The following is a 10736-nucleotide window of genomic DNA, read 5'->3' as shown; positions in this document are numbered from 1 at the left end:
CTGAACTCTTAACCACAGTGCTATTGCTGTTTCCTAAGAAACAAAATATTCTAAAATTGAGATGATAGTTGAGGGTAGTAGTGAGTTCTGCTAGTCTCTGTATGGAATATTTCATGTGAAGGCTTCCCTGTAAAGACTTATTCCATAACCTAATTCAGCACATATTCTTCGCCCCAAGAGAATGTTATCAGAATTACATATGATGATGTAAACTACCAGGCAATTTTGGAGATGTTTTATGAAATATATTTATTTAAAAGTTTGAGAAGTTATTATGAAAAGGGTAATTTTTCTTATGGGTGAAATAAGAAATTTAAGAAACCTATCTAGATGATCATCTGGGGGAGAAGAGCTATTTCAAATGTATTCTGCAATCATGCCACTTATGTAGCAGTTATATCTTCAATTATCAGAGGTCTTTTTAAACCCTGTTATTTTAATCAATGATTCTCAACATTATATATAAGAACCATGGTATTTCTATTAACTTTTTTTTAAAGTAGTCAGTCAATTTTCAGGGGTGCCTGGGTGGCTCAGTCAGTTAAGCATCCGACTTCAGCTCAGGTCATGGTCTCACGGTTTGTGAGTTCGAACCTCGTGTCGGGCTCTGTGCTGACAAATCAGAGCCTGGAGCCTGCTTTGGGTTCTCTGTATCACTCTCTCTCAGCCCCTCCCCACTTCTGCTCTGCCTGTCTCTGTCTCTCAAAAATAAATAAATGTAAAAAAAATATTAAAAAAATAAAGTGGTCAATTTTTAAATATCTTTTTTAATTTTCATGAGACCTTATGGAATAATTGAGAACCTGAAACACTTTTTAAAAGGCACTTCTTGACAATTTAAAATGAAAATCTGGGGTTTTCTCATCAGGAGAGTAAGTCATTGCTTCTTTCCCAGCACTCTGTGGAGGAAAGATGGCACATATGAGAAATATAATGCTGTCTTTTCACCTGAGTCAGCACTGCATTCTCTTCTCTCTTTTTGGATTTTAGAAGCACCAAGCCAATGAGTGGGGGAGGAAATATTACAGAGGTCACTTATTTCATCCTTTTGGGATTCTGTAATTTCCCCCAAATCCTAGCAGTTCTCTTTGTTGTATTCCTGCTGATCTATATTATGACTCTGACTTGGAACTTGGGCCTCATCATGTTAACAAGGATGGACTCTCACCTCCACACGCCCATGTACTTCTTCCTCAGTAATCTGTCCTTCATGGATATCTGTTATGTGACCCCCACAGCCCCAAGATGCTCTCCAACTTTTTCCAAGAGCAGCAAACTATCACCTTTGTGGGTTGTGCTGTTCAGTACTTTCTTTTCAACCATGGGAGTGAGTGAGTCTTGTCTCATGACAGCCATGGCTTATGACTGATATGCCGCCATTTGTAATCCTCTTTTCTACTCATCAGTCATGTCATCCACCCTCTGTATTCAGATGGTGCTGAGATCCTATCTGGCCGGACTCTCTGCTTCTGTATCCCAATTGTGTGCCATACTTCAGCTTCACTTCTGTGGGCCTAACGTCGTCAACCACTTCTGTGACATGCCCCAGTTGTTAGTCCTTTCCTGCACTGACACTTTCTTTGTACAACTCTTGACTGCTATATTAACAGTGATCTTTGGGATAATAAATGCCCTCATTATCATGGTATCCTATGGCTATATTGTCATTTCCATCATCAGCTAAAGGCAGGTCCAAGGCTTTCAACACCTGTGCTTCTCATCTCACAGCAGTGTCCCTCTTCTATAACTCAGGAATGTTTGTCTATTTAAGTCCCAGCTCTGGCAGTTCCTCCAGTTTTGACAGATTTGCCTCAGTTTTTTACACTGTTTTTTCCCATTTTGCATCCCTTTATTTACAATCTAAGGAACAAGGAAATCAAAGATGCCTTGAAGAGGTTACAGAAGAAGAGATGGTACTGCTGAGGTCCTGTCCAGATTTGTCCTATCAGAAAACTTAAAATAATATGCACATGAATGGCCTATAACACAATTCATACTGTCTTTGTATAAAGAAAGCTTAATTTGACACAGATAATATGCCAAATGGACTGGCAGGTGACTTGATTCCACACAAACACAAAACATTTAAGTCTTGGAGGTTCATACTTCCACCCTACATGAGAAGTGGCCTTATCACTTATAAATAATCTGCAAGTATTTGTAAAATGTTAAGGTTTAGAAACTTGTCACTTCTTTTTGCCTCAGAGATTAAACCCTGTTCAGTCTCAGACCTCTGATCATAAAAGAGTTATACCTGACAGACGCCCCCACGAATGTAGAAACCTGTCTCCCAAATATTTTGATGCAGTGTAATCCAGCCATGATGGTGATTAATATTTATTCTGTGTTTCTTACCACAATAGGAAAGAACAGAGAAAGGGGATGTACCTTTGAACAGAAAAAAAAAAGTTATACATTAGATGATTGTGTCTCCTGGGAAGAGCAGTCTGAGATAACTTTTTGTCTGAGGCTTCTTTCAGGACTAATCATCTATTAAGTTTTGGTCACATCCCAGTCTCCACCAGCTGTAATCTAAAGAAGGAGGAAGTGATGTGAATCATAAAGAGGAATAGAATGAAGGATGTGGTCCCTTCAGTAGCATTTACTTATAAGTTTGATGTTTTAGTGATTGAATCTCATGTCCAATGTGGATTTATGATAGAGATGATGTGCAAAATTCATGTCAACTAATAGCAATTTCTGATATTGTGGGACTCAAACCTTTTTTCCCCCCATTAAATCTGGAAAATTTGCCCTTGGTTGACATAGCCAATGGGATCACACTACCAAATTGTTCTGGTATTTTAAGCATCTGTTAAAATTTGATGTAAGCAGATTTGTGTGAGAATTCATTGTAATAATATAGTTACTGAATGTTCAATATTTGCAGAGACTAAGAACAAATATGAAAGGCTGATTTACATTCTTTCTTACTGTGTGTGTTTAGTTTTTTATGTCATAGAAATTTATGGTTGTATGGGTGATATAGTGGATGAAGTAGATGGTCAGAGTTACTCTAATACTTATATTTTCCAGGATCCCTCAAGGGCGAGGAGAGGAAATAGATAGCAATAGGCAGGGTTCTCAACTCTGGTTAGTTTTTGTTGTCTGAAGGAGGAAATAAAACATTTGGTCCTGAGGCGCCTGGGTGGTTTAGTCAGTTAAGCGTCCAGCTTCAGCTCAGATCATGATCTCACAGTTCATGAGTTCAAGCCCCGCGTTGGGCTCTGTGCTGACAGCTCAGAGCCTGGAGCCTGTTTTGGATTCTGTGTCTCCCTCTCTCTCTGGCCCACCTCTGCTTACACCATCTCTGTCTCTCTCAAAAATAAACATTTTAAAAAATTAAAAAAACAAAAAACAAAAACCAAACATTTGGTCCTAGAAGTCTGGTTGAAAAGAGGAACAAAATGTGTCCCAGCACTGACTGTTGATTTGCCAGATTGCTCAGACATTAATCAAATGATAAAAACTAAATGCTGTTACATTTATATATTATTCTTAGAGATTTAATGGATTCTTTATAAATGCTTTTAATTCTCAATTTTAATTAGTCACATGAATTATTCTACTTAAAGACTTTAAGTGAAGAGGTATTTAAAGCTTTTGCCAGATCTTCCATGAGTTTACATTTGGATAGGATTGAGAGAAGGGGAATCTCTGGGAGGGAGTGTGGGGTCTTACCCCATGCCAAGGAAACTGTAATATGAACAAAGGATGTTTGGCCCCTCAAACCAGGGAGAGGTATGTTCTTGAAGCATTCTTCTTTATATATGTGTAAGAATGTATGGGAGGTCTGTTGCTATGGTTCTGTGAGGCCTCCCTTAGGAGACAAAACTCCACTAGATGTTAATGGAAGATATTTCCATTATACTGCACAGATCTCACTCTTGGTGGGTTCAGATGAGCTCAGGGAAGTGATGAATAAGAGCTGCTGATGGTAACTCAAGTTAACCTTCTTGGAAGCTGCTGTGGACAGGTGAGGTTCCCAGGAGGCTGCTATCTTCCAAGATATGCCTTAATCAGCTGCTGTTGAGAAACATTAGCTAGAGGTACTGATGGGAAATTCCTTTAAGTATTATTTTAAAGAAAAAACTTGGGGAAAATAAAACATAGTTACTCAGACTTGTCCCTGAAGGACATTTAGACCAATGGTATATACCAAATTCTACTCTTAGATGAACCACATATTCTAAACTAGAGCAGTCTATGGGACTAAAAAGACAGTTTAGCTTGCCCACAGTAATTGCATAGACATTTATCCATGTAATATCACATGGGAACAGTCAACTGCAATCCCTCACTAAGCATTTGCTAGATACATACTTCAGGGTGGGTGGTAAGGAGGAAAAGAGAAATTAGAAAAGCTTCCTGTCCTCATATCTAGTTAGGAAACAGACCCATATATAAAATAGTAATTCTACATTTTAGGCATAGTTCAATCCAAGATGATTGGAATAGACCCACAGACTAAGAGATATGAATAGAATAAGAATTGATGTGGATTATTAGGGACTCAGTGGAAGGTTGAATGAAGAGGAAGAGCTTGGCCTCATTTTGCAGGATTTATTTCACAGAAGAGAAGAGCATTCCTCTCAGAGTAAGTTGCAAAATAGAGTGGGTTGAATGTGCAGAAGGGGATCATTGGGAGCCATGGACCATAAGGATGAAAAGCCAAGCATGAATTTTAGCATAAAGACTCAGAATTTCACTTTGTATTTAGTCAAGAGTCGAAGAGCCCAAATAATTGAGATTAGGGATTGATAATTTCTACTCATTATTATAACTGACCTCTTGGCCCAAATAATCTTACTTAAATGATCCTAATAATCTTTCTAATGTTAGAAATAATCATCCTAATGAATGTGGTTTTTTCAAATAATAATGTTCTATTGTTAATATTGTATAAAGATCAAACCCATTATTCATTAGCTTTAGAAAGACTATTTAGACCAAGAAATCAGTTAATGAGTAGAAATTTGAGCTCCAAGAAATTATGGTAAACTGATTTTGAAATCTCACATGCTCACACACACTGACAAGGTCCAAAGAATAGAGGAAAATCAGAGCCTTGGCAGTGGGCAGGACTCATTTGAGACATGCATATGGTTCACTTAATAGATTTCCAGTCTCCAGACTTTTAGATCACTCTGAGATACATAGCTGAGTCTGTGCACATCAAGATGAAAATTGAGTTTTTAGCCCTCTGGGGGATGAATGATTAAAATTGTGCTTCCTGATGCATAATCTAGGAGAACATATTTGGAAGGTATTTGAATAACACTAGGTAGGATTAGAATTAAGAAAAGTTACATAATATCATGTTATAATTATTAAAAATTTTTATTGAGATATAATTTACATATAACATTGTGTACGTTTAAGGTGTGCAATCTATTGACTTCATGTCTTTGTATGTTGCAATGTGATTACTGCCTATAGCATTAGCAAAAATGTGTCATAAAATTATTTCCATTCTGTGGTGAGAACAGTTAAGATCTGGTCTCTTAGTAACTTTGAAGTGTATAATACAATATTGTTGACTATAATCATTATACTGTGCATTAGGTTTTCAGAACCTTAATTATCTTTTAATAGCAAATTTGTACCCTTTACAAATGTCTGATTCTGCCGCCCAGCCCTTGTTAAACACCATTCTACTCTTTGTTTCTTTAAGTTCAGCATTTTTAGGTAGCTCATACTGGTGATATCATATAGTATTAGTCTTTTCTTTTTGGCTTATCTCACTTAGATTAAAATCAGCAAGTTCCATCCATATTGTTGCAAATGGAAGGATTTCCTTTTCTCATTGCTGAATTGTATGTGTTATACACACATATGCATACACACATACCTACATATGTACATACACACCACATCTTCTTTATCCATTTATCTGTTGAAGGACACTTAGGTTGTTTCCATGTCTTGGCTATTGTGAATAATACTGCAATAAACATGGGAGTGCAGGTATCTTTTCAGTATCCTGTTTTTATTTTTGTTGAGTATATACCCAGAAGTGGAACTGCTGGATCATATGGCAGATCTATTTTTAATTTTTTGAGGTACCTCCATACTTTTTAATAGTGGATGGATTTACATTCCTACCAACAGTGCATTAGTTTTCCCTATTCTCCAGTCCTCACCAATAGTTATTATCTCTTGTCTTCTTGATAATGGGCTTTCTAACAGGAATGAGGTGGTATTTCACTGTAGTTTTGATTTGCTTTCCCTGATGACTAGTGACATGGAGCATCTTTTATGTACCTGTTGGCCAGTTGGATGTCTTCTTTGGAAAAATGTTTATTAAGTTCTTCTGCCCATTATTAATTGGATGATTATTATTTTTTTGTTATTGAGTTGTATGAATTCTTTATATATTTTGGGTGTTAACCTCCTAATGATAAATGGCTTGTAAATATTTTTCCCCACTTCCTAGGGTGTCTTTTCATTTTCGTGTTGTTTCCTTTGCTGTGCAGAAGATTTTTAGTTTGATGTAGTCATACTTGATGATTTTTGCTTTTGTTTTTTGTTCTTTTGGTATCATATTCAAATAATTATTGCCAATATCAGTGTCAGATGGATTCTTACTCATGTTTTCTTCTAGATGTTTTATGGGTTCAGGTCATATGTTTAAGACTTTAATCTCTCTTGAATTAATTTTTGTGGGTGTTGTAAGATAGGAGTTCATTTTTTTTCTGTATATGTTTATCTAGTTTTCCAACACCATTTGTTGAACAGACTATCCTTTCTCCATTAAGTATTCTTTGCTCCTTTGTCAAATATTAGTGTATGAGGGCTTATATCTGGGTTCTTATATTCTGTTCTGTTCCATTAGCCTATGTATCTATTTTTATGTCCATAGTGTTTATTATAGCTTTGTAGTGTAGTTTGAAATTAGGAAGTGGGATGCCTCTGGTTTTGTTCTTTGTCAGGATTGCTTGGGCTATTTTTTTTTTGTATATGTGGTTCCATAAAAATGTTAGGATTTTTTTGTGTTTCTTTGAAAAATGCCATTGGAATTATGATAGGGATTGCACTGAATCTATTGATGGCTTTAGTTAGTGTGGTTATTTTAACAATTTTAATTCTTCTGATTCATGAACATGGGATATTATTACATTAATTTGTGTTCTTTTCAATTTCTTTCATCAATGTCTTGGAGTTTTCATTGTTAATATCTTTCACTTCCTTGGTTAAATTTATTCGTACATATTTTATTGATTTTTAATGCAATTATGAATGGGATAGTTTTCTTTACCTCTTTCCTAGATGTTTTGTTGTTAGTGTATGGAAAAAAAATGATTTCTGGTATGTTGATTTTCTATCCTGCAACTTTACTGAATTCATTGGTTACTTCTAACAGTGTTTTGGTTAACTATGATTTTCTGTATATAAGATCAAGTCATCTGCAAATAGAATTCTCCTTCTTCCTATCCTGTTTGTATGCTTTTTATTTCTTTATCTTGCTTGATTGCTCTAGCTAGGACTCCAGTACTATGATGAATGAGAGTGATGAGAGTGGGCAGTCTTTTATTGTTCCTGGTCTTAGTGAAAGAGCTCTCAGTCTTTCATAGTTGAGTATGATGTCAGTTGTAGGCTTGTTATATATGGCCATTTTTATGTTGAAGTATGTTCCTTCTATACCCAATTTGTTGAGAGTTTTTAATCATAAAGCGATGTTGTGTTTTGTCAAATGCATTTTCTTCATCTATTGAGAGGACCATATGATTTTTATCTTTTGTTTTATTAATGATGTGTCACATTTATTTGTGTTTGTTGAACCATCCTTTTGTTTTATTTTAAATAGATTATTATTAAGTTGGTTTCCATATAACACCCAGTGCTCATCCCCTCAAGTGCCCTCCTCCATGCCCATCTCCCCCCTTCCCCCCCTCCCACCTCCATCAGCCTTCAGTTTGTTCTCAGCATTCAAGAGTCTCTCATGGTTTGCCTCCCTCCCTCTCCCCATCTATTGTCCCCCATTTTCTCCCCAATGGTTCTCTGTTAAGTTCCTCCTAATCCCCCTATACGTGCAAACATATGGTATTTGTCCTTCTCTGCCTGACTTATTTCGCTCAGCATAACACCCTCAAGGTCCATGCATGTTGCTACACATGGCCAGATTTCATTCTTTCTCATTGCCATGTAGTATTCCATCATATAGATCAACCACATCTTCTTGATCCATTCGTCTTTCCATGTTTTGGCTATTGTTGAGAGTGCTGCAGTGAACATTGGGGTCCATGTATCCCTATGCATCAGCACTCCTGTATCCCTTGGGTAAATTCCTAGCAGTGCTATTGCTGGGTCATAGGGGAGTTCTATTGTTAATTTTTTTGAGGAACCTCCACACTGTTTTCCAGAGGGGCTGCACCCATTTACATTCCCACCAACAGTGTAGGAGGGTGCCCGTTTCTCCACATCCTTGCCAGCATCTAGAGTCCTCTGATTTGCTCATTTTAGCCACTCTGACCGGCGTGAGGTGGTACCTCAATGTGGTTTTGATTTGTATTTCCCTGATGAGGAGGGATGCTGAGCATCGTTTCATGTGTCTGTTGGCCATCTGGATGTCTTCTTCTGCCCATTTCTTCACTGGATTGTTTGTTTTTCGGGTGTGGAGTTTCGTGAGTGTTTGTTGAACCATCCTTGCTCCCCAGGGATAAATTCCAGTTGATTATGGCACATGATTAAAAAAATATATTGTTGAATTTGGTTTGCTACTTTTTATTGGGAAATTTTGCATCTACATTCATTAGGGATATTGGCTATATTTTTTATTTTCTTGGGGTGTCTTTATTTGGCTTTGGTATCAGGGTAATGCTGGTCTAATAAAAACAGTTTGTAAGTGTTCTATCCCTCTTCAATTTTAGGGAAATTTTTGAGAAAAAAAATTATTAATTGTTCCTGAAATATTTGGCAGAATTTACCAGAGAATCCATTTTCTGTATTGGGAGGTTTTTGGATACTCTCATTACCAGTCATAGAGGTCTACCTCACTATTCTGGTACAGCAGGAGAGAAATAGGTTAGCACGACTATGCTAGTCAGGCACTCACTCACCATTCTCCCTTTGCCCCTTGGGAAAAATTATTGCTGGTTAGTTCATTTCTGTGTTGTGTTGCCTTTTTGGAGGGATAACCCTGGCCTAGTTCCTCTTACTCTCTCCAGTGGATTCAAATTCAGTTTTTTCCTCCAGCTGAGTGCTGAAATATCTCTTTGTGAATTTGGGACTTCTGTAAATTCTCTCATCTGTGGGTGTCTGCCCAAACCAACCACTCATGGTTGTTTTCCCCAACCATGGCCAAGAGGGGTTTGGGCTGACTTTTTTTATTCTGAAGCCCACATCAAGATCTGTCTGCCTATTACCTGATGAACAGGTGGGAAAGATTCTTCCCAGACTCCTTGGCAAATGTGTTGGATCCCACAATTCTCCCAAAAAGCACTTTTGGGATAGATAGATGCTGATTTTTAATTGTTAAAAGAGAGATAAAAAAATGTTTTATGTCACAATGATACTGACATTACTCCCTTAAGTAATTTTGTATTTTTTAAAATGGAAAATATATTGTATTAAAAAATGCAACTGTTGGAGGGTTCTAGACAACATGGCAGTTTTTACACTGATGTCTTGGTCATTCCCAATACATTCCCAACAAAATGACTTGCAAAAGTCACAAATAATGAATTATCTTTATTCCTACTGGAAATTAGAGATAATAAGAGTCTACATACCAGGAGATTTGAGAAATTTCTAATGTCACTGTACTGATTACATTAGACTAAAGGTGTTGTTTGGAAGTAAGTGAGGGAGAAGCTTTGGTAATTCACTGACCTCTTCTACTTGGAATAGTACTGAATGAATTTGAGCTGAGTAATCAGGAGAACTTCAACAACAAAATCAAGCAAAAAGCAAAACAATTAACTAATAACACCCAAACAGAAAATGATATATACAAAGATGGTGTGTGTGTGTGTGTGTGTGTGTGTGTGTGTGAGAGAGAGAGAGAGAGCGAGAGAGAGAGAGTTAAATTCACTTCTTAGAGAGAAGACCCCAAAACACTACCAATTAGACAAATAAAAATTCAGTTGTCTCACTGGGCTAAAAGATATCCAGCCACCATGATGTTCTGCTTATTAAAGATCCTCGTAAAGGCAAATGACTCAGAATAACTAAATACAAGATGGTGGGGGAACATACATATAACATACAGAAACAACAACTAAATGAGTAGCAATATTAGTTTAAGCAAAGTAGAACTTGAGAGAGTGAACTAATTCAAGTATTGACAAAATAACCCAATTCATAAAGATGTAATAAAACAACTGCATTGAATAACAGCCACAAAACATGCAAAGATAAATGTGAAAACTGCAAAAATAAAGTTATGGTGCCATAATTAAAATTCCATGAATTTTACATCCAATCAACTTTAAATTCTAGAGTTGACAAAAATTAAATTTAAACATATCGTGTTTAAAAGCATTAGTGATAGATTTAAATTGACTATCATAAATACGTATCTTCTTTTCCAGGTTTATAAAACTTTAAAAAAAGAAATCTAGAACTAGGCAACAGAATAAAATCTCCATAAATTTCTGACAGTAGAAATCATGTAGGTAACCTTATCTGATCATAAGAGTATTAATTAAGAAAAAGTAACACAAAATCCAGTCACTTTGTGTGATAGATTGAATTGTTAGCCCCAATTTTCAAGGCTCCCTACATCTACATTCTTG

General features: G+C 36.5%; 1 pseudogene; it reads left to right on the top strand.

Moving 5' to 3' along the window:
* Positions 1–1003: 1003 nt before the first annotated feature.
* Positions 1004–1923, top strand: LOC120240391 (annotated as a pseudogene).
* Positions 1924–10736: the final 8813 nt, after the last annotated feature.

This window comes from Hyaena hyaena, unplaced genomic scaffold (genome assembly GCF_003009895.1).
Source record: "Hyaena hyaena isolate Hyena2069 unplaced genomic scaffold, ASM300989v1 scaffold_252, whole genome shotgun sequence".
Classification (NCBI taxonomy): domain Eukaryota; kingdom Metazoa; phylum Chordata; class Mammalia; order Carnivora; family Hyaenidae; genus Hyaena; species Hyaena hyaena.
This window is presented reverse-complemented; position numbering and strand designations above follow the sequence as displayed.